The sequence below is a fragment of the Panulirus ornatus genome, chromosome 6 (assembly GCF_036320965.1).
Source record: "Panulirus ornatus isolate Po-2019 chromosome 6, ASM3632096v1, whole genome shotgun sequence".
Taxonomy (NCBI): Eukaryota; Metazoa; Arthropoda; class Malacostraca; order Decapoda; family Palinuridae; genus Panulirus; species Panulirus ornatus.
The window spans coordinates 3,110,425-3,134,181 of record NC_092229.1 but is presented as its reverse complement, the minus strand read 5'-3'; the positions used below and the strand labels follow the sequence as shown (position 1 = coordinate 3,134,181).

Below are 23,757 nucleotides of genomic sequence, written 5' to 3'. Positions count from 1 at the left end.
ATCCCGCATGCCACATGATGTGGTGTGAACATTACAGGCGCTCAACAAACTTGAATGCTGAAAGATGCACAACTTCAGGTAAATACGAGACATGTTGCATAGGCTATTCATTCAGTACATATATATAACCACAGGTCAGGATGGGTCAGTACCTAACGAGTAGTGAGCACGGAACTACTTTAGGTGGTGTTACTTTGTAAAACGTAAACAGGCACTTGATAGTGCGTTTAAATTTGTGTCGTAATAGAATGATTGATTGTTTATCTCTTCGGCTGGGCTTAAGTTTGACGTGTTGCAATGTCGGTGGTTTGAATCCTGCGACCGATTGCCTCCTCACTGAAGAACGAACCAAGGAGCATAGGTTTGTTCCCACCACCCACGTGACCTTACCTCCTGGGGAGGTAAGGTCACGTGGGTGGTGGTGGGGAGGGAGAGCTGGAGACATAGTGAGTTGGGGTGAGGTTGGTGGGGAGGGGGAGTGGTCAGTTATGGGGGGGGGGATGGGGGCTGCAGATGACCTCATGCTAGGCCCCTCGCTGAGCAAGGCTGCGGGAAGCTGGCCGGATGGAGAGACAAAATTGCATTATGATAATTAAAGAGATAATAGGTCGGCATGGAGGCGGAGGAGGGCTGTTACGGCTCCAGGAAGTGGGCGGGGGTAGGAGGGCTATTGAAGTCGTTATAGCAGAGGCTTGGGTCAGTTTAAGATAGATTGTGTCTGATTACCTCCTTCACATCAGTGTTCTGTGATGCTCAACTGGCATATCCTGATCATGGGTTCATCCCCAGCACCCGGGAGGCTGTGATTCGGTCTCCGAGGGCCAGTGTCGTAGGTCGTTTAAGTAAGATTACGTGCGCAGGAAGGGTCAGACGGTAGCAAGCACTGCCCGCTCGTTGGGGATAGTGTAGTTGAGATATGTGGCAGCTGAGCAACTACGACCCGTACCACCCAGCTTGGCCGACGCAGGGAGAGAGAGAGAGAGAGAGAGAGAGAGAGAGAGAGAGAGAGAGAGAGAGAGAGAGAGGTATGATCCAGGGAAAACCTATTGCACTTTTACTCATGGAGGCTAGACATCGCTTCTATTTACTTCTTAATTAATATCATAAGCTTTGATCGAGGAGGAAAATCCCTTCAAAGCCAGGTCTTGAATGAAACATAGGTAGAAAAAGGTTAAAAAGATAGAAAAGTAAAGAAAGAAAAGGAAAAATAAAGATTTTTTTCTGGAGGGAATGGAAAACCTGAGTTTTAAAAAAGTGTCAGCTTGTAGGTATTAATGGAGACATGAGAAGGTATACAGAATTCCAAAGCTTAATGGTGTAAGGAAAGAAAGAGAGATTGCAACGGCTCATTCATGAGCCACCAACGGAGACGCAAGGGTCATGTGACGCAGTGGCTTGCAGAGGTTTGTGGTCTTTACCAGACAGTGTCCTGGGAAAGACCTTGTTATCTCAGGTCGTCACGTGTCGTTACACTCTTCTAAATGTCGTTAAATGTTGTCGTCACATGTCCGCACACGTCGTCACAAGATGCGGGTTACGTCTCGGGTTTACGACTCCTAAGACTGTGTCGTGGTCAAGCTAAAGTATACGCGGCGCCCTCTCTCTCTCTCTCTCTCTCTCTCTCTCTCTCTCTCTCTCTCTCTCTCTCTCTCTCTCTTAGTCATACTTACTAAACCCCTCACTCTCCCTCCCAGTCCAACTAACTCAGCCACTCTCTCTCCCTCCCACTCATGCTTACCACACCCTTCTCCCTCCCAGTCACACGCTCTCTCTCTCTCTTTCTCTCCTCTCTTACTTTTACGCTCACTTACACTAGGGCTGCCTCCCTCTCACCGTGTTTGGTTAGGAGGCCTCCTGCCACCCGCCGCCCGCCGACCTGCCACCTGCCGCCTGCCGCCCGCCGCCCGCCGCAAGCCTAATGGCCCGCCCTGACCCCCGCTTCGCCGCAGGGGGGCCAGCGGTGCGCTCAGTGCCGGGGTGGCGGGGAGGTTCTGACGTGCTCCTGGGGTTGTAGGGGAGTGGGTTAGGTGCTGGGGTGTGGCGTGGAGGTTTTAAGATGTTGCTGGGGTTGTAGAGTAGCAATTGGTTACTGGGGTTGTCGTGTGGAGTATATAAGGTGTTGCTGGGGTTGTGAGGGAGGAGCAAGATGATGCTGGGGTGCAAAGATTTACATACCGGTAGTAAAAATGAGAAGGCAAGTTCCAGTATGGATTCTGTTGCGTTACAGAAGGTAAATGAGGAAAAAGGACTTGGATGTAATAATGATCTTTGGTGACCTAAAGCCAAGTCAGCATACCTCAGACTGAAGCACTCCTCCCCAGCACGCCCCACTACCCATGCTAAGGTAGTTGTATGTGAAGATGAGGTCCAGCATTGATGGTGCATCTGTACATCTGTCTCCCACATGTCCTGGTCCTGGTCATACTCCTAGTAAGCTTATGCCTCCATGTTTTACTTTCCTCATGTGGTTCCTGGTGTCCCCGGTCGATCTGTCTCTAGTAAAATATTCCCGGTACGTTGAAGTTTTTCCAACCGTCGCTAAGAGCCGATCTTATCACGTGCGTCTGTCTGTCTATCTGTCTCTGTGATTACTGATTGCTGTCTTACAGGGAGAGAGTTTTACACTCGTGTTGCCCCGTCTCATATTTTGTACCATGTCTTTGCGCCAGTGTGGATATGTGTGTTTATACCCACACAAGCAAACACACACCCCATTCCTGTGCATAGGTGTGTGTATCTGTGTGTGTGTGTGTGTGTGTGTGTGTATGTGTGTGTGTGTGTGTGTGTGTGTGTGTCAGTCATTACATATATCTACAGTTTACGTCGATGTTGTTTGTGAATGTGTATCTACACGTGCTTATTTCCTGACAGCCATATGTGAGTTATTGGCCAGTGTCCACGTGTCACCAGACAGAGCCTTCCCCAGGTTCCTCTGCAAGAACTCCGTCTCACCAGAGGCAGCGGGAGCTGAAGCGGTCCTGTGGGGTGCATGGTAGCGTGAGGTGCATGGTAGTGTGGGGTGCATGGTAACGTGAGGTGCATGGCAGCGTGAGGTGCATGGTAGCGTGAGGTGCATGGTAGTGTGAAGTGCATGGTAACGTAGGGGAGGACATGGTACCGTTGGGAACATGGTTACGTGGACGGCAGGCTGGCTCTTGGTGTACGTGGGCGTTGGGAGCGTTGTGTCGTGGTTGGCGTGGTACACCTGTGTTGCGTGGTAGTGTACGCAGTGTGGTAGCGTGGGCGGGTCGCGTTCAGAGGGCGTGGTGGCGTTGAGTTCGCCAGGTAAGGACCGCCTACCGTCACCACAGCAGGCGTGCAGGGGTGGTAATGGCGGCCAGGAGCCGCGCCAGGGGGTGGGTGATGAACCTCGGAGTGTGGGGAGCGGCCCTCCCTGCCTCAGGAAGGGTAGGACTAGGGCGTTAGGGAGCTGGACCTCAAAACAACACGTGCCGCCTCCCCCAGCACCACCCACATACCCCCGCTGACAACCGTAATTTGATTAGCAGACGTAATCCTTTTCTCTCCTCCCCCTGGGGGAGCAGGGAAGGGCAGCCCTGGGGGAACAAGAAGGGAAACCCTAGTGGAAACGGACTAGGGGTAAGGGCCCACCCCGTGTTGCCCCACACACGATCATACGTTCTAATAGGGTTAAGAAAACTACTCGACACCCCAGCAACACTGTGCTTCATAAGACCGCGCTTGGCACCCCAACGACATCGTGCTTGGCACCCCAACAACGCATTACTTATCACCCCAGCAACACTGTACTCGACTCCCTAGCACTATCTTGCTCAACATCCCAGCAACTCCATCCTTAACACCCCAGATACACCCTACTTGACACCCCAGCAATATTGAGTTTAACACCGCCAACTACATCAACACTGCTTTCCTATCCACATAAAGGAAACATATTAACCACGGGAATGGATGAAGGCAGCAATTATGAATATGTACATGAGTATATATGTATATGTCTGTGTATGTGGATGGGTTGGGCCATTCCTCGTCTCTTTCCTTGAACAATTCCATTATTCCCAGGCATATCAACACAAAACATATTCTAGCACGACCAGGTACAGTAAAGTTCTCCAGCTGTACGGTTAGGACCTTCATTTCAACTCTCAGCTGTCAAACACCAGTCACTCAAATATCTGTGGTAAAACTCTATGGGAAGAACCACAATCTCATCGTTGGACGTATGGTAAAGTGATGCGTTCACACTCGTTTACAAACTACTGTCATTTCTTGTGATATGCATTTGTCTATCAGTTCATCTATTTACCTAGTTTCTGTCTATCTACCTGTCTATTCATCTATCTACCTATCTATCTATCTATCTATCTATCTATCTATATATATATATATATATATATATATATATATATATATATATATATATATATATATATATATATATATATATATATATTATATGACCTCCATTCCATGTACACTCCAGTCCTGCATACGTAATCGCTATTGCATCTATTTCCTCACTCTGTAACTAGTCCCCTGAAGACGTGTTAACACACGACATCGCTCAGGATTCTCGTGTTTCATTCTTCTCAGTGGTGTTTCTGCAATTACGAAGCCACGTGTCTGTTGTGATATTCTACATAAAAGCAGAAACACCTGTTCGTAATATGGCTATGCATGCATGAAAGGTTATGGGAAAAGTATCGCTATCCTTTGTAACTGTTGCTGTAAGGTAGATATCTCTATGGTGTATTCTTGGTGCTACTGTGAAGGAAGCATCTCTATGTTACTTCTGATGCTGCGGTCGGGGGAGGCATCTCTGTGTGCTCTGGTGCTGCTGTGAAGGAGCCGTCTCTATGCTGTGTGTCTGATGGTAGCGCTGGTACTCTGTGTCTGATGGTAGTGCTGGTACTCTGTATTCCTGGGCAGCGCGCAAGCCCGCACCTGATCAAGTGATAACCGCGTTAATTATTCATCGTTAAGAACACATTCAGCGACCAGTAAACATGATTTATGAAATCTGCTACGTTCTTATAAGTCATTGAAATTCAACTCGCTACAACGTGTCTCTAAATTATGACTTAACATTCCTTGCTCTATAGTACATATTCCTCCGCCTTATCCTACTTTTGAAACTGTTAATCTCTGCGAGAAAAACAAAGGATCTTGTCGCCCTGAAGCTGGAGGTCCGCAAGGCCAGGAATCTCTCACAAGATCCCTGGCTGAATTAGCTGCTGGGTGAGCCACGAGTGTCGCGACACACAGGAGCTTGTCAGCGCCTCCTGGTCCCTGCAGGAGTCGCTGCAGGGTCTCTCAAGTCCTCGGCAGGAGCCCCTGGGACCTCCAGGTGGTTCTACACTAATCTTTTACTCTGGGCACCGCAAGAACCGTCCCCCTACGAAGCTTATCAACACTGTCAACCCGGGGGACCTCAAGGCAGCGGTTTACCCCCGCGGGAGTCACCCTAGGGCCTCCCTGACCCTCCACAGGCTCGCCCCGGGGCTCCTGCAGGGCTTCACTGTAGGCCCTGCCTGGCCCTCCGCGGGTTTCTGCAGGACGTCGGTGTATGTTCTCGCTGGCCCTCCGCGGGGTCGCCCCATGCTCCTGCAGGGAGGCTCGCCACTAATCTTCCTGCCGACAAGGGAGAGCCAGTGCGACCAGGGTATCAGCGGTGTGGCCGCAGCGGTGGGTCTCCCTCCCAAGGAAGTGAGGCGGCGACCCGAGCTCCTGCCACAGTCACAACACGCCCACCCGCCCTCCCACTGACGGCTTCATAATGCTCACACTCGGGATTTACTGCAGATGATATCTACTTAATGTAAAGTGATGGTAAACATACTGCGTCATATAATAGTGTGCAAGTCGCTCGCACACTTGCAGTTCCTGCGAAAAAAAATAAACACAGCGATTATCCATTTGTAAAAATTTTGCAGGTGAGATTTTATTTACTTGTATCATAGACACAATAGACGAGTATAATGATATGGATGTGGAGGTATACAATTAGATCCTCCCCTGATCCACAGTGTGTCCGTGGAGGGAGGGAGGCGACACTACCGCCCCACACGCTCACACGTCGTCAGCACTAAAGTCGCGCGCGACGGTGGCACCAGCCAGGCACCCGGCCCACGTCCTGCTCTGGGTAACATATTGAGGAGGCGTAAACTGGAATGTTAGAGATAATTCCTGAAGCAGAGGTGGCTCGGAGGGAATCTTAAGGAATGACGGGAGGGAGAAGGGTAGATAGGAGGGGAGAGGGATGAATGCTGTGATTGGGAGGAGGATAGGAGATTAACAGGTGTAGGACCTCGGGAGGAGTGTGTCTACTAGGAATAAGAGATTATTTTTGTACTAGTAATACAGTTGTTACATCAATTCCACGTCTGACGTAGGTGAGCTTCATTACTTAACTAGAAAGTGTCTAAATACTTTGCCAAGTAATTCTGTTTACTGCTCTGCTCATACCTCACTAATTTCTAAGTTTCTAATTTCTCCTACTATCACAAATAGCTTTGGAAAGACCCAGTGGTCTGTAGCCGTCTGCATTCCCTTGCATTTCCCTGAAAATCCTCCCCTCCTGTACTATCATTCCGTGACATGAGCTCAAGAGGCAAAGTGACGATTTTCCTTTGAAACCAACCCACCGAGAAGCTTATCGAGGAAGCAATGATCAGACGGTTCAGGTCTTGCCATCTGTCATGATACATTATCACGCCTGTACGACAAAAGTGTGTACATAGGGCTTCGAACGAGTCAGGCCGGATAGGAGAGAGAGGCTTAGAACGAGAGTCAGGCAGGACAGGAGACAGGGTCTTGGGTGGAAAGTCAGGCAGGATAGGAAAGAGAGTCTTGAGACAATATCTAGATGTTCCGTTACTACAGATGAAGCCAGGGTAATGCTACTTAATCCTCCTAAATGACTTGAACCAGAGAATGATTGAAATACATTTTAATTTTTTGATCAACAAAATTCCTAATCTCATAAATACATCTATTTACATATCAGTAAAGTAGAAGTACACATTACCCAGCTCAAAGGTAACTAAAAATGACACTGCAGAACCACTGAGTTTGCATTATGGTCTAGAACACATGGACTAACTCCCCTCACCGTTTACATACGTCTTAGTTACCCTGAAGGAGGGACCCTGAGGGACGGAGAAGCCTCCCGGATGCCTGAAGGTAGAAGTGAAGTTGTCGCACGCTGGGTTTTGCAGATGTGGAAGTTTTCGCTTAGTTACAACAACCTTTGTCCATCACTTTCCAAAAGAACTGACTCGTCTTTTGGTGAGGCTATGGATGCCTATGGGAAGCGTTAAACTGCTAATTCGTGGCCGTATGGTTGACACTGACTTCCGCTTCTACTGGAGGTGGCGCTGTTGGACAGCGTCGGAACTCCCCTTGTGGTCTGCCTATGGTTACTGAGGTTCGTTGGCATCACACACACCCTTCCTAGCTGGTGTGAAAATCCGGCGATTGTGAAAGCCACCCTGGTAAGGAAGGTGGGAGGGAGGAGAGCCAGCGAGGGTAAGAAGTGTTGGTGCTCCTGAAGACGGCTGAGAGGGAAGGTGGTGAGAGGGGAGGTGGTTTGAAACCGTGAAACACTTCGGTACCACTATCATAACACGTTACTGTGACGGACAGATTTTCGTCACACAAACTTGCTATCTCACTTCCGTTATTCTTTTTTTTTCTATATATTTATATATGTGTTTTGTTTTTTGGGGAAGGGGGGTTAGGATGAGCATGTCAAGAGAAAATGTAATATCACGGATCTGAGATTTCTTAATGTTCAAGTGTATGCAAATTAGGCAGTTGTGTGCCGGGTCTCCTGTGAGTAGCGGTGTCTGGGGGAGAGGGAATGAGGTGTTGTGTATGCTAAGATGGCCATAAACACGTATACAAGATGTGCTTCAGGGTACAATGGCATCTTCCTCCTCTTCAGTAAGTTGTGGGGAAAATTATACTATTATATAATCTGATTTGTCTAGGCCCGTAACTACTAACACTGTGTGATACATGTTTCATTATATGCAGATATAATCTCTCATCTCTCTCTCTCTCTCTCTCTCTCTCTCTCTCTCTCTCTCTCTCTCTCTCTCTCTCTCTCTCTCTCTCTCTCTCTCTCTCTCTCTCTCTCTCTCTCTCTCTCTACCTCAACTTCTCTCACTTTTTTCTTTAGCATCTCTTATCTATACAACATACCCATACATTTCTTCGTTATTCCCATGTTCATAATTCCTCTACCATTTTCTTTAAGACTCCTGTCCTCACAGTCACCAGATGCTGTGAGTTCGTGATATTCGTTCCTCTTTAGCTGATCAACTTATAATGAGATATGAAAGCTAACTCTACCAGACCAATGCCAGTGTCAAACTGGAACATCAAGACGAGATTTGTGGAATGTTATCACATTTAATGAGTTTTATCTTTTCATCTAAAGCTTGGCTTTATGATCGTTATCCCTGTGTGTTTGTGTATGTGATTGCTAGTCATGATTCCTATTTGTGTGTTACAGGGAGACTGGTTTACACTCGTGTGTGTGTGTGTGTGTGTGTGTGTGTGTGTGTGTGTGTGTGTGTGTGCGTGTGTTTCACCAGACGCTTATAAATGTATCGTTTGAATAGAAAATCACTTGTGAAATTATTCTAATTCTGTATCAAGAAAAGAATGTTGCTTCCTCACTACCCTATTAGAGACTCCTCCTTGATATCACCTATTGTAAGGCCCGGCAGATTCTCCCACCTCATATGATGCACAGAAAGCCTCACTAAAGAGTCCTACTGGACATAGAATGTAGAGAACCTCAGTACATGATCTCTGCATGAGTCCTTACGCAATGATTTCACCAGACAACCTCACTATATACCTTTACCTCAAGAACTAGAAGAGGACGCCTAATTAAAGAAACTAACTAAAAGAGAAATAAAAGACCCCACTACACTACGCAGCCTCAGCCCAGTGATAGAACCTAACTACTGAATCTAACTACAGAAGCACGGGGATAGCTACTTTAAGCAATTAACGAGAGACGACCCCGCTCAGGACCATCTACCTAAGGGACCTCAAAGTAAGATAGCAAACCAGGCCAGATGCCCCTCTGGAGCTCCTCTAGAAGACCAGCAAATATACACCTTTGCTGAAAAATTCCACCAGACTAGACCAGTGTACATAAATCTTTCGTTCAACACCCTCGGTACCAGACACCAAAAGAAGTTCCTATATCGTAACCTCAAGAGAAAGTTACCCCACGGTAGGCTCCAACACCATGGTCACAGGTGAATCCATTGGAAAACCTCTGATCAGGCATTTTAGTGGATCTAAATCCATAAGTTCCTGATACACTTGAAGCTTTGTTCATCCCAGAAAACTAACGAGCAGTGAAGGATATAAGTCCGGAGTCTACGTTCGCAGCACAGGTCTTGAAGGCCTATCGCTGAGGTCGCCTCCAGAGTCCGGACCACCGGGTATCAGCTGGGGCGTCCGTTCTTTTCTTTCGAGTTCAAGAAGATCCAGGAGAGGCCACCCGCGCGCGTGCCCCCTGCCTGCGTAATATGATGATGCCTCTGACCCGGAATTTATTCATTTTGTCACTTCAATCAGGACCCGCTGCGCCGGAGGACAGCTGGAGAAATCCTGGTAAGTCTAATTCGAGATGGTCCTGAGGTCCTCATTGTCGCCAGGGAATGACTTCTGCTGGTCTGTTGGGCCACGCAGACCCTCTCTCTTAAAATTGTCTCTGGGACTGCAGCCTTTTCATAACAAACCTTGGACGACCACTATTGCCAAGCTGTCTGGTAAAAGGATAGCTTCAGTGTGGTTAATACAGTCCGACAAAAGAATGCGGTGGACTTTCAAACAGCCTGTGGACAGTTCAAGTATACCCAGCCGATTTTACTGATCGTACGTTCTTCTTTAAGTCATGTATATGATATCCTATGATTACGCGTGCACGAGGGAGGGTGGCTAATGCGATATACGTCTTTGATCTTAATTTTCCAGCCTCATAGTGCTTCCGTCGCAACGAGGACGTCGGTAAAAGACTTAGATCTTGCGTTTTGTCCATTAACACCGTCGTGGTTAACATGCATCGCAAATTTGTAAAGAAATCGGCTGTTGCCCTTGATCATCACGGTCTCCCTGGAGCGCAGGAACAGATCTTATCCTGAAAACGTAATAAAAACAATGATTTCCAGTTAGGCTCGGGTTGGGTCTAACTCAGCGAAACAGATGACGTGGAGGAATGAATAGGACTAATGACTAGCCACATGGGAGTCTCCACCCTCCGTGCTGGGATGAGCAGCAGAAGATAATTGTCGGATCTGATCATATGTTTCTCGTAAGTTCCTGGTTTCCCGCCAGGTGGCAGGCGAGAGAGAGAGAGAGAGAGAGAGAGAGAGAGAGAGAGAGAGAGAGAGAGAGAGAGAGAGAGAGAGGCTACGAAACAACGAAGAGAAAGTGAGGCGCGTCTGTGAAAGGGAGAAATATACGTGCACTCGCGTGTGGAGGTTTGAGTGTCCCGGGTATGAGGAGTGTGGCCATCGTGGAGTACGGTTCTCCAGGTCCCTTTCACCGCCTAGGCTGACGGGCCGGAAACGCTCCTCCAGTTCCTCAAGCTTCATACGCACATGGAAGCAAAGACTCGGTACATACACACAAGGTTAAGAGACAGGGATGAGGGACGCAACAATGCAAATAATACGCAAATACGCAAATAGTAATCAAACGCGCGAGAATCCTATCAAAGACAAGCAAAACACTGTGAAGTGTCATAGTGTAGCGTGAAACTTGCCATCGACTGCTTAACATCACTTCTCTCTGCAAAACCGTAGCAGGGCATCTAGTGTATACCAAAGCTGTGCACGGAAGAAAAGGGAATTGTAAAATGCATCTTAATCAAACTCATCACAGGAGTTTCCATCATTACTGTAACTTGAATTGAATCGACCAGAATAACCTTAGTGGGTGAGGAAATGCCTTCTGTCTTCCTGTCTTCTTTCCGTCAATATGGAGTAGAAATCTAGTATGCTATTAATGTGTTCCAACAGAAAACGTCATCATACACGTTCAGATAGTCTATCATTTTTTCATGCACTTCTTTATAGTTTAAATTCGTCTATCACGCAGCAAGTAGAAAAGAAATGTGCTCTTCACAGTTATAGATACACCAATAAGTACCACAATACAGCGTCTGTAATATTGCTATTGAAGGGGCACGACTGGAGGAAAGAACAACGAGGAGTCACTGACGTCCTGCTATATAGAGAACATAATCGTAACCCATGATAAACATGTGAGGAGGAACCTTTTCCTTCACTATCCTGGCCTCCATCGGTATAGATTAAGAATGTTGGATCCCACTATTGAACTCCAGCAGATAACCTCGTCATAGACCATCAGGTCTTTTACCACTTTTTCTCCCCCTATACAGTCCCCTAGAAGATAACCACATCTTAAACCATTTGGTCTTTTGTTATCTTTCCTTCCCATGTACTGTCCCCCAGCAGATAACCTCGTCAAACACCATCAGGTCTTCTGTTGTCTGTCCTTCCCATGTTCTTCCATGTACTGCTTATCGTAGCCGTCACGTCTTGAAAAGATTGATTCTCGCTGGTAGAAAATGAGATGCGTGGCCATCCTCTAAGGTTGCAAGTGCTCACATACCCGTCATTGGTCCTTATCCTTCTGGTGTGGAGTCACAGTAAGAGGCACAGTGGAAGCATTTGGTTCAGACCTCGACTCCTTATCTAGATGAGAATATACTAGTATGATTGTATCTAGAATGCTACACACACACACACACACACACACACACACACACACACACACCATAAGTAACTAACCTCAACACTAATACTGCTCACCTTTATCGCGCGCTGTCAAAAATCTGCTCACAAACCCCAGTAAATCAATTAGCTCTTTGATAGCGCAGATGAAACGCGGTGACCTTGATACCTGGAGCATGGGCTGCTCCTCACACACACACACACACACACACACACACACACGGGTAAACAAAGTATGCCACTGTGGCTCCGACAGGGTCACGCCTACAAGCCAATATGAATCCTGGACGCACACCTCACAAGCCTCAGGTTCGAGAGGCCGGGTGGGCCTCGGGAGCGCGTCTGACCCAAGTCGAAGTTCCAGATCGAGTCACACGTCCTTATAAACAACCTGCCCTATTGTTGCCTGTTCCGATGTGTGACTATATCGCCAGCTATAAACTCTATATGAAATTCCAATAGGGTTCATATTACCCTTGCCCCATACATAGGCAGTGAGCCATAATGAAAGGTAGCTTAGAGGCCAGGTTGGCGTCGGCGGGGGATGCTGTGTGTACGCAGTGTGGCCGTGACTGATCGATATGAATAAATGCGTCGTTTGTTACGTTTATCACCGGTGTGGCGGCCTCTCCGTGCCTGCCTTCCTCATTATCATTTTACGACTTCTATTGTGATTATAATAGCCAATGACAAATTCGGGCTTTGAGGAGTGACACGGAATGTCTGGTAGATTTATCTATAAATGGCCTTATCGTCGTATGTTACAATTAATCAACATAATTGCCTGAGTTATCGAGATCCCATCAGAAAATTCGGAGTCGCGTTCGTTTCTTGGCCTCGTCTTAAGAACTCTTATGAATACCTAATGTTCAATCTTCTCTGTATTTAGCTACGCCGCCATGATTGCTTTATATTTTCGCTTAGCTTTTACTTAACTCCTTTACACGCTATCACAAAGGATAGCGCAGTATCTCAGATGGGAAGCGAGAGGCACCACACACACCACTGCCACGCGAACATCTGACGGGGCCATAAATGAAACGCTTTATATTCGAGACGAGAAACATCTGAGCATCGGAGGAGTCGCATCAAATGAGCTCCGACATGTTTATAGTGCGCAAGTGCAGAGTTCACCACTGTTGATGTTGTCGTTTCATTATCACGATTGCCTTTTATTTCTTAGTTATGGTTGTGAGCTCATGGCGCGGGCTGGCTAGGTTATGGCCTGGCAGGGACACGCCCGCACTCTCGTAAATTGACGCTTATTCTTAGATAATTCCTCAACAACTTTAATGGTCCTTGTTTAAGAGCAGTGAGTGTAGGTACAACTGGTTCTCGAGTTAGTCTCGTGATTATGAAATGTGCCTCGAGGCTATACTTATATCTATCTATCTATCTATCTATCTATATATATATATATATATATATATATATATATATATATATATATATATATATATATATATATATATATATATGAATGCATGTATGTCTATTTCAGAGGTACACGTACGTCAACAAAAAAGCAAGTGAAAATATACACATAAAAACAAATACTAACAAATACTCAAAGACAAACAATGAACAGTCACATACATCCACTCTAACAAACAAACAAACACATACAACGGAATGCAGTATGCTGCAGAGACACCAAGACAAATTGCACCAGTGTCCAGACAGATGGCTCATGAAATCTAACTCAGGATAAGCAGCAAGTCAACATATGAAAAGGACCTAAACGTGCCACATTGTGTTTACCATAATAGGCGATACGAGTTACAAGGGATCAGGCCACATAAAGCGGTCTTGCAGGCGACATTATGACTAATTTGTCACCGGGAAATCGGGCGAGAAGTACCATGAGAGAAGCATAATATATTTTTGGTCATTATCCAAATTGCCTTCAAGTGCAATGACAGTGAGAGGTTTAAGAGGACATATATGGTTCGTTTTCTTCCCAAGGTGGATTATGCTTGAGCGGTTTATAGCCTCATCGCTTGAGGAGACATAGAGGTGCTGGAGAAGGTGTGAAAGAATGCAAGCGCGGAATGTGGCAAAGCTCTGAAGAGGGAAGGTAAACATTGCGTAGACCCAGAACGGGAGCGGGAGAAGCATGATAATCATATATGAACTCCCTGGGGGAACGATCATGTTAACATAGACCTGTTCTATATTATCACAAGGAAGTACAAAAGAAAATGGAAAGAGACGTGAACAGAAAACGATGCAAAGAGTGTCAACAGGAAGATGAGGAAACATTGCCTCAGCCAAGAGAGTAGCGGAAGAGATAAACATAGATGATGTGACTGTAGATGCCACTGGAACGTTCATGAGTTTGTACCACAGAAATGTGAGATTAAGAGATTTGCCACACTCGTGTATAGATCTCTAATTCTATGCACAAGTCAGCAATCACACTCGCACACATGAGCAAACAGACTTGGAAACAAATGTGTATAAGCATATGAGAAAACACACACCTACACACACACACACACACACACACACACACACACACACACACACACATACTACACACACACACACATACTACACACACACACACACATACACACACACACACACACACACACACACACACACACATACTACACACACACACACACACACACACACACACACACACACACACACACACGAGTCCACAGACAGGGGCGCAGATGAAGTTCTATTTAACATCTATCACTGGTAGAGATCGTAAGACTTTCCTCAGGATTGACACCTTAGTTGTGTTGTGCCCGGGTTCAGCTCTCCAGCGGTCACCTACTCCCCGACCCACACAGCCTCCAACACAGAACCTGGAGGGGTTCGAAGTGGAGTCTCAAAGACGAACTAATTACCACAGTTCCAAACAGCGAGAAAGGACGCGAAAAATACCCTTCCATAGGACATGAAAATAGGCTTAGGTCAAAGGCGCCATTGTTATCGGCTCGGCTCCAACATCCTCCACCCCATTTTCTATTGAGACCAAGAAAATGGAGAGCGGGTTTTGGATTTTCTGCTTATTGTTCGGATATCGAGAGACCAATGTCGAAACGTATGTCAATAAATTCATATCCTTTCTTATTTGCTTTGATTACAAGGCATTTGAGGCCTTACAGCCTAATGGCAAAACAGCTAACGTAGCTCACGTCCCCGCCGCTTGAGGTGGAAGGGAGAGCTAAACAACCTGGAGGGGAAGACTGAGGGTGTTGGTGCAGGAGACCTGGTCAGGCTATTGTGTGTCTGCTGAGGGACGTATTGTCATCCACCTCTTGTTTCCTTCTCCCGCCTGGTGGATCTCCGGAGGATATCCCGTCTTTGCCAGCGGGTTACGAGGCCTAGCTGGTGCCCCACAGCAGCCAGCTCCGCCCTCGTCTCTACGCGATGAGAGAGAGAGAGAGAGAGAGAGAGAGAGAGATCACGTACCACGAGACACTGCGATGACGGCAGTTATCGACGTATCTGAGTAATAAGACAAAAGGGAATACTGCAGAGATTTAGTATGTGCTGCTGAGATTGATGATGAAAAGCAGAAAGACATATCACAGCGTGTCAAGTTAGCGTTAACCTGTTGTGTTGCTTAGTCAGGCGTCTTCTAAGCATTAGTTTCAAGATTTGTTTTTCTAAAGTCATTGTGGTAAATCTACTGACGTGTTATCATCATCAAGAGAAGCTACACCCGACATTAGAAAAGAATGTCGGAGACAATTTCTACCAAACAAAATACGTGTGACCATTTTATTCATATTGATATTTTATTCTAGATGCAAGAGAATTATCCTTTCATTGTGTACTGTAAAATGTTCACTCCCTATGTAACTTGTTCTATGGTTCAATCACTGTGGCTCAGTTCTGGACCTTTTCCCACTCTGTATCCTCTGTCGCGCCGCCGTCCACAGGGATGTGACGCTCTTCACAGCAAAAGTAAGAATACAAAACCCAAGAAAGAAGTTCAGCGTAGGCTGTCCTCAAGACCCACATATTATCACAGGGACATCACAGAGGTAGGTAAAGAGCCGCCACCTCCCTGTCACCCATCCACCCACCTACACACACCTGCATCCCACCTACCACACCTCTGCCACAACGCCTCTCCATACATACCTGCATCCTGCTCAACCACAACTCAGCCACGGCCCTCTCCTCCTGCCTCGCAATCATCCCAAACATTAGTGCCACTACCTGCTTGGTGTGTCGGTAAGGTAGGCATGTGACACAACCTTCCCGACCCTTACCTGTACCAGGGGGAGGCTGAGGGCGAAAAGGGAGGCAATGCTGAGGCGACACGAAGCCGAGGAGCCGACGCACAGACCTCGACAGGCGTAAAGCCAAACCCTCACATAAAAATGAAGTGGGACACAATGGCGGTAGTTTAGGCAGGTCCCGGGACGGTCCCGGGCACCGATGAACCCAGCAGTAACAGTAACACAATGGTACCTACCCACCCACCCCAGCCCTCAACCTTCTCCGACACCCACCTCTAAACTCCTTCTGAGGAGCAACTCTCGCCCCCTCACGCCAGGCGCTGAGTTCTTCAGAGACGTCGGCTTCCCTAGAGAGATACGAGGCGAGGTTCCTGACGGAGTGTTACAGCTACTAGTCACGTACCTGACGGAGTATTACAGCTACTAGTCACGTACCTGACGGAGTATTACAGCTACTAGTCACGTACCTGACGGAGTATTACAGCTACTAGTCACGTACCTGACGGAGTGTTACAGCTACTAGTCACGTACCTGACGGAGTATTACAGCTACTAGTCACGTACCTGACGGAGTGTTACAGCTACTAGTCACGTACCTGACGGAGTATTACAGCTACTAGTCACGTACCTGGCGGAGTGTTACAGCTACTAGTCACGTACCTGACGGAGTGTTACAGCTACTAGTCACGTACCTGGCGGAGTGTTACAGCTACTAGTCACGTACCTGACGGAGTGTTACAGCTACTAGTCACGTACCTGACGGAGTGTTACATCTGCTAGTCACTTTCATGCCAAAATGACACATCACCAGGACCTGGCATGACACAACACCAGGACCTGACATGACATACCATGTTGAACTTAAGGAATTACACTCTTACATACGAGTGTGCCAACAAAAACACTGTTGGGTGTACCCGAGCAAATTGAGAGAGAGAGAGAGAGAGAGAGAGAGAGAGAGAGAGAGAGAGAGAGAGAGAGAGAGAGAGATCATAGGGTCCTCCAGCTCAGTCTATAGATGAGAGAGAGAGAGAGAGAGAGAGAGAGAGAGAGAGAGAGAGAGAGAGAGAGAGAGAGCTGGACTTGTCCCACTGTCTCAGATCTCAGATCTTATCTCGCGGTTCGCTCTTTTACTATTTTTTTTTCTCTCAACATAATTCCTTTTCTTCCCTTTTTTTTCTCCTGTTCTTAATCTCGGTGATTTCTACAGACGTCCTAACACGCAGTGATCAAGTCCTTCGGTACGTTCAGATGATAAGTTACTTACTTTCAAACTCACTGGAAATAATATTATATATATTTTTTACAAAACTTCACGTTTCACATACGTTCGAGGGCCGTATTTCCACCGAGAGATGATGAACACAGCATGAACCTCTTCAGCGACCTTCCTCCGTCATAGTAATTTAGTTTCTCAATAGTTTCCTCCTCGGCCGATGACCGGAGGAGCCGTGGAAGCCACCGCTAGCTCTCCCCGTTTCTCTAGTGACGCGCCAGAAAGCTGTTTCCGTCAGGGTGCAGGGAGGGAGTGGGCGGCTGCTGAGCCATCCATCGTCCATGGGCTCGTGACGTGGGTCCCAGATGGTATCGGCCGACCGCCTCGCTCGCTCCCCGTGTTTTGCTACAAGATGGAAAAGTTCGAGGAATTTGGCGATAAGGTGTTTGCTACATAGCTGATAAGGTCGGTAGAGGTCTGGGAATAATAATGGTCATAATGGACTTTCGGGAAACACCTTCCTAAGCTCTCTCTCTCTCTCTCTCTCTCTCTCTCTCTCTCTCTCTCTGCAGGTGAGGTACGTAGGTATGAAGCAACCGTGGTCCAGGGAGGTGTACATCACCGGTACTGCCCGCCTGGGTACTTGGAGGGTTAGTGATAGCGCAATGACCCAACACTTCATTGGTTGTCAAGTTTTACTCTTTTTGCCCAGGTTGCTGTCTTTTCTCTCTGCCTCACGTTGGCAACTGGCATTCAGTCCACAAACATACAATCTCGCCATCTCACACATAACACTTGACAACTCTAAACTTACACAAATCTTTTTCCGTAGCTCTATATTTTCCTGCAGAGAGCGCTACGCGCTACCTCTGCCATTTGACAAGATCTCTTCGCATTTATTAGTAAGTTAGTACTCTATCTATCTTTCCACATGTCTACCCATCTATCTATCTATCTCTATACATATCCTTTGCTGGCGGATTGTATGTACCTTTCATAGGCCAATGTCTGTGTGCTGGAGAAGACTTGATTGAGAGAAACTTGGAGCATGACTGGGGTGGGGGAATACTTTGAGGTTAGGAAGAACATGGTTAGACGTGAGGTTACAGCAGGGCTGACGACGAGGTTGTAGAGGGTTTATGAGTCGTTGAAATGGTAACGCCGTGTCTGTAGTGACGAGGACATTGTATGTGATGCGAGGACGTGGTTGGAAAAGGATTTAATGACAATCAGGACGAAGACGTGGCAGAGGTGACTGAAACGCCGATAGACCGAAGAAGATCAACCGAGGACGATAGTGACGCGAACGGGATCACGATGAAATGATCTAAGGCGTTGAGAACATTGGTGCGGATGAAGACGTGTATCGGATCACAACGCTGTACGACCGACAACAGAGATTGCACAGGCAGAAGCTATCAAAAAGAACCCGTGTGGAATGCAGTACCAGAGAATATGTTATCCTATGGCGTCAATGTACACTGGTGACCCTGTCTTTGAACTTCAAAATAGATAGGAGTTTCCTATACATCAGGGGTAATACACGTCCCGAGCACTAACGAAAACTATGTAATATAACTGACGTTGCTGTGGGGAAAATATTTCGTCTACAAGCTTGGCAGAGACCTTGACTTTTTGACCTGCTGACTTAGAATTCATTAGAAACCTGCCTTGCACTGAAGGGAAGACATGTGTCCAAGTCTTAATGAAATCCATCCAATAAAACAAGTTATTGCGCAGGGAAAATCATAAGTGATCGTGGTCATCACCTCGACCTTTGATATTCAGACCTCACTATCAAAATAAACATTTCTTGTACAGAGAGAAATATACTGAATGTTGATCAAATCCATTCTTTTGAAGTTTCATTAATACTTGGATATGATACCACATCCAAAAGCAACTTAAACTACAGTATTGACCTTGACCTTTGATCTTTTGACCCCAAAATCAATAACGGTCTTTGTTATTGCCCTAAGTAATTTCACAACAAATTTTGATAATAACAGATGATACATTCTGGAGTTATCGGGCATACGCCAACATTGTGGACACCTCCATCATCCACAATACCATCACTGACAACATCACTAATTCCACCACTGGTGTTGTCACCGTCATATCATCTCTGATACCATCACCATTACCACCACCAACACCACCCTAATCGCCACCATTACCTCCACTGTCGTCATCAGGATTATCACCAATATAATTATCCCTCATTAATCCTGCCATCATCACGATCTCATCATCAACATCCTTATCACCACGTAGCACCACCACCACCACCACACAGCCAGCCAGCCAGCCAGTCATCAAGCCAGGGTCTGCCCCCCACACCAACCCTTACCCCTCACCCAGGTAGTATTGATCCCTGTATTTATCTACCATTAGGTGACGGAATATATCTATGTCACCTGCACCTCCTCCTCCATTACTCACCCACCGCCTCTTACCCGCCCACACCACCGCCAGCACAAGACCCCATCTTCCCTATCCCCTTCCTCCGTCCTCTCCATCATTCACTCGCTTTGCCACTCCATCTCCATCATCCTCATTCCTCCTTCACCATTCCTCTCCTTCGTAAGTATTCTACTCTCTCTCACCCGTCGTCCATCTATACCACGCCGTCCTTCATCATTCACAGATCCTCCGCCTCTGTAGTTCATCTTCGGCAAGTCATTCCTCCTCCCTCATACGCATTCTACGTGGCTCCTCACCATACATCTTCCCCTCCTATGCAGCTCATCCTCCTCCATGCCTCACCCTCCTTCCTACCTCACTCTCCACTCTCTCACCTTCCAACCTGCCTCACCCTCCTCCCTGCCTCACCCTCCACCCAGCCTCAATCTCAGCCCTTCGTCAAACTTCATCTTGCACACCTCCTCACCCACTCCCCACCCCACGCCCCAGACACCGGTGGGTTGCAGACGCTGGGGTGTAACACAAGAGCCAACACAGGGACACAGTTTACACAAGTGTACTACACACTACTTGCCTGTGTTTCTCTCCCTGCGCCGCGCTGATGCCATTATTGGCCAACACCAGCTATTAGGCACGCCAGCCGGACCTCCCGGCCCTCTGCCCCGATACTCCCGCAGGTCGTCTTCACAGGCGGGAGAGGCCGGAGAGTGGGGCCCTGCCTACCCAACACAGCCCGGCCACAATAAGCAACATGTACATAATATTGCTATGTTGTCCTGGCCCCCGGGTCGTCCAGCCGACGTCTTGATGAATTTACACTCGCTGGATGAAAATTATTGTCATTGTCCTGTCGAGGCTGCGGCTCCGGGGGTGTTTAGTGGGCGCCGCGGGGGGCAAATCCCCCCCTGGTGCGCGACCCTGGCATCGGCCCCTCCTGGAACCGCCCCTACTACCCTCCAGATTACGGCGGGCTCGCGGCAACACCCTCCCACGGGACGCTTCCCTCCCATAAGTCACATGCCCTTCTAGCCCGAAGCCTCCCAGCAATTTTGAGATTTATGTCAAAGACAAAGCAAGACCATCGGCCGACATAGTTTCCATAGGGACTGTAGCCTTTTTGCCTGGAAAAGGGAAGTAATTTCAAATATCCATAAATTTTTATATCTCCACATTATTTCCCAAGCAGCCAGGCCGTGACGTTTGGAAATGCTGTATTGACCACGACGCGTATATCGGCTCGGCCTGTAACGAATGGTGACGTGATTTCATTATAGGAAATATGAATTTATCCAGTAGGGGAGCGGGCCCAGGAATGCCGAGTTACAGAAGCGAACAAAGAGCGAGTAGGGTGCTCCTCCCTGGTCCCCTGCCGGAGTCCTACTGTTGGCAGGATGGCATGTAATAAGCCCAGGTATTTCCCAGCGATGGTGTTGAGGTATGGCCATAGTGAGGGAGGGGTCAAGTTGCCTTGGGCGGAGGTCAGCCTGCCGCCCGCATATTACTGGGTCATAGCCAGGCTGAATGCGATGCAGCAACAGCGATGAAATGTCAAGAGGTACCGTGGCTGGCTGGCTGGCTGGCTGGGGCTGGCTGGCTGATGTTTAGGTGACGAGAATAGTTCGAGATCCGCTGTCAGGGGAAGTGACGAGGAACGTGTGAGATTTTTTTTTTAGGTATGTGATGTTTAATTCATTTCGACTTGTTCTGGGTTATCCCTCTAGCTCAAGAAATGCTGTCCTCTCTCTCTCTCTCTCTCTCTCTCTCTCTCTCTCTCTCTCTCTCTCTCTCTCTCTCTCTCTCTCTCTCTCTCTCATGCGCCCGGGTCCCAGGCCGCAAGACGAGGAGGTGCCCAACATTCCTGGTGGTTTCTGGCCGGTTTACCTGTGTCGATGAGAGGCCGATAAGGGAGATCGACCCGCCGATAAGACGACTGATACACCCAGGGTCGCCTAAACATTCACCTGTTTACACGGCGGGACCCAGATGAGTTGGTGAGCTATGGACTCTGAGGTGCCAAGACGGTCCCACGGACATTCGAAGTCTCCCTCCGTCGACAACGCCACCGTCAAGTGAGGACGAGTCGTTACCGAGCAACTGGTGTACATATGAAGGACTTTGAATGCGATCCTAAGGCAACCTGAGGCTATGAATAAGTCCGTACTTATAAGTTAACCCGTTGTCGTAACTAGATTTAGGACGAAAAATATTGATTCATACACTAGAATCTTTAGGTGAATCTTGAATGAGAAGTATCAGGAGTCATGAGTAAATCTGGAATTTAAGTAAAACTGACCATAAATGAATATGAGACCATAGGTACATATGATATCTCGTGAAGATATATACACTCTGGCCAGCTAGAGGAAGGAATTGAAGACTGGTTATCATAAGTGATGTGAGCAATTGATGTTCGAACCATCGAAAAATGTGAAGCATGAATGAACTCGGGAATAACTACATCTGACTAAATACAAACTTTAAGAGGCTGACGATGAACTGTGGTTCAGAGTGAAGTGGTGGACTTGTAAGGTTCATTGTTATCTTTGGACTGAAGCTTCATTTGTATTTCCGACTATTCCTTGTTTAGTTTTAGACTACAGATTTGACTATACCTTTGGCTCGTCTTATAGAACTATAGATATAAAAGTTAGTTACAGGTTATCGTTCTGTCTGTAGATGTGGAACATTGATGGACAGTGGGTCATGAAGGAGCCCGGTACGGGGATGCAACATCATCATCTCTATTGTCGTTTGGCTATTCCCAAATAGAACCTTTATCAGTTTAAACTTATACCTCTGATTATTTCTGTTGCTCTGTTCTATGGCATTATTTCAGTATTATTTGTAATGTATGTAGCTCTTGTAGTTATGCCTAATTATGTGTCCATGTGAAGTCCGGAAAGTACTGTGTCATGTCTAAAGTACCGATACCTGATTCGTCGCCTGATCAAAACTACAAAGCCCTATAGAGTCGAGACAAATGATTTCGGAACAGCTTCGATCTTCTCCAAAATGTTTTATTTACGACTATGAAGTGCTCATGATCCGTGATGCATTTTTGTCCTCATCATTTATGTATGATCAAGCAATCTTTGATTCAAGTATAGATTATTGAATTGAAGTTTAGTTGAATGATAGTTCTAGTGATAACAACGAAATAGAGTGGCAGTGTCTTGTGATCTGCGGTTGACTACATTCGAACGGAGTTTAATTCCCAGTATTGCTGAATGCTATACTTATCTTGATGGTTATCAAAATGCTATTGTTGTGTGCTTCATAAAGAGACGTTTTTCTTCTAAAGTGCGCACTACATATTTCCACACAGAAAATTCACTCTTCAAAATTAGAAGAAAATTGACATTACAAGTGAACAATGGTAACTAAAAAGTGATTCGAGACGCTTCGAGATACATGGCTCATTACTACGTCAGTGTTGTCGTTTACTACAGAATATAAGACTGTTTATGACCCTGGCTTGTCTGTGACCGTTTACCAACGCCAGATTTTCCCGTAACTTCAGTTCAGTACACAGACGACACACATGCCAACCACTCGACGTGTTGTTGAAACCTCTAGTCACGGACAGGAGGACTCCCCGAGGCCAGGCTATAAAGGAAATATAAAAACTATGAAAAAATAGAAATGTAAGGAGTGATAAAAAGGTAATTTGAGAGTTTTAGAGATCTATTACAGAAGACATGAGAAGGTAACTCAGAATGCACTGATCACTTAGATGACAAATCTACAATACACTCAGAACATATGGAAGCCTCAATTTATTCAGTTACTTGAATGTTTGTCCTTGTGTGACCAGGGGCACTGTTTCGAGTGACTGGGGTCCAAACGATGATTTCCAAGAAAAACGGAAAATTGTGTCACCTCACACATACCACGTATTTCATTTTGCTCTGTGATTGATTTTTCTTCTTAGACGCAACAAAACGTTTACATGCGGAAAAGGAATCAAGACAAAGACAGGGATCATCTCGGAATAACTTACCTGACGATAATGAGCTGAGATAGATTAACATACTTTCAAGTACGGGAACATCCTTTCACAAGTATTAGTTATAAGTGTATCAAAATAACTTTGTAGTTAGGTGAGAGAATACTTAAAGTAACAGAGTGTAACTTAA

The 23,757-nt window shown here is 46.7% G+C and overlaps 1 protein-coding gene across 1 annotated transcript in view; it reads left to right on the top strand.

Annotated features, from left to right (window-relative positions):
* The window catches only part of LOC139749262 (uncharacterized), a 176,627-nt gene that overhangs the window by 115,307 nt on the left and 37,563 nt on the right, over window positions 1-23,757 (top strand). The gene's annotated exons all lie outside the window — the stretch shown is intronic.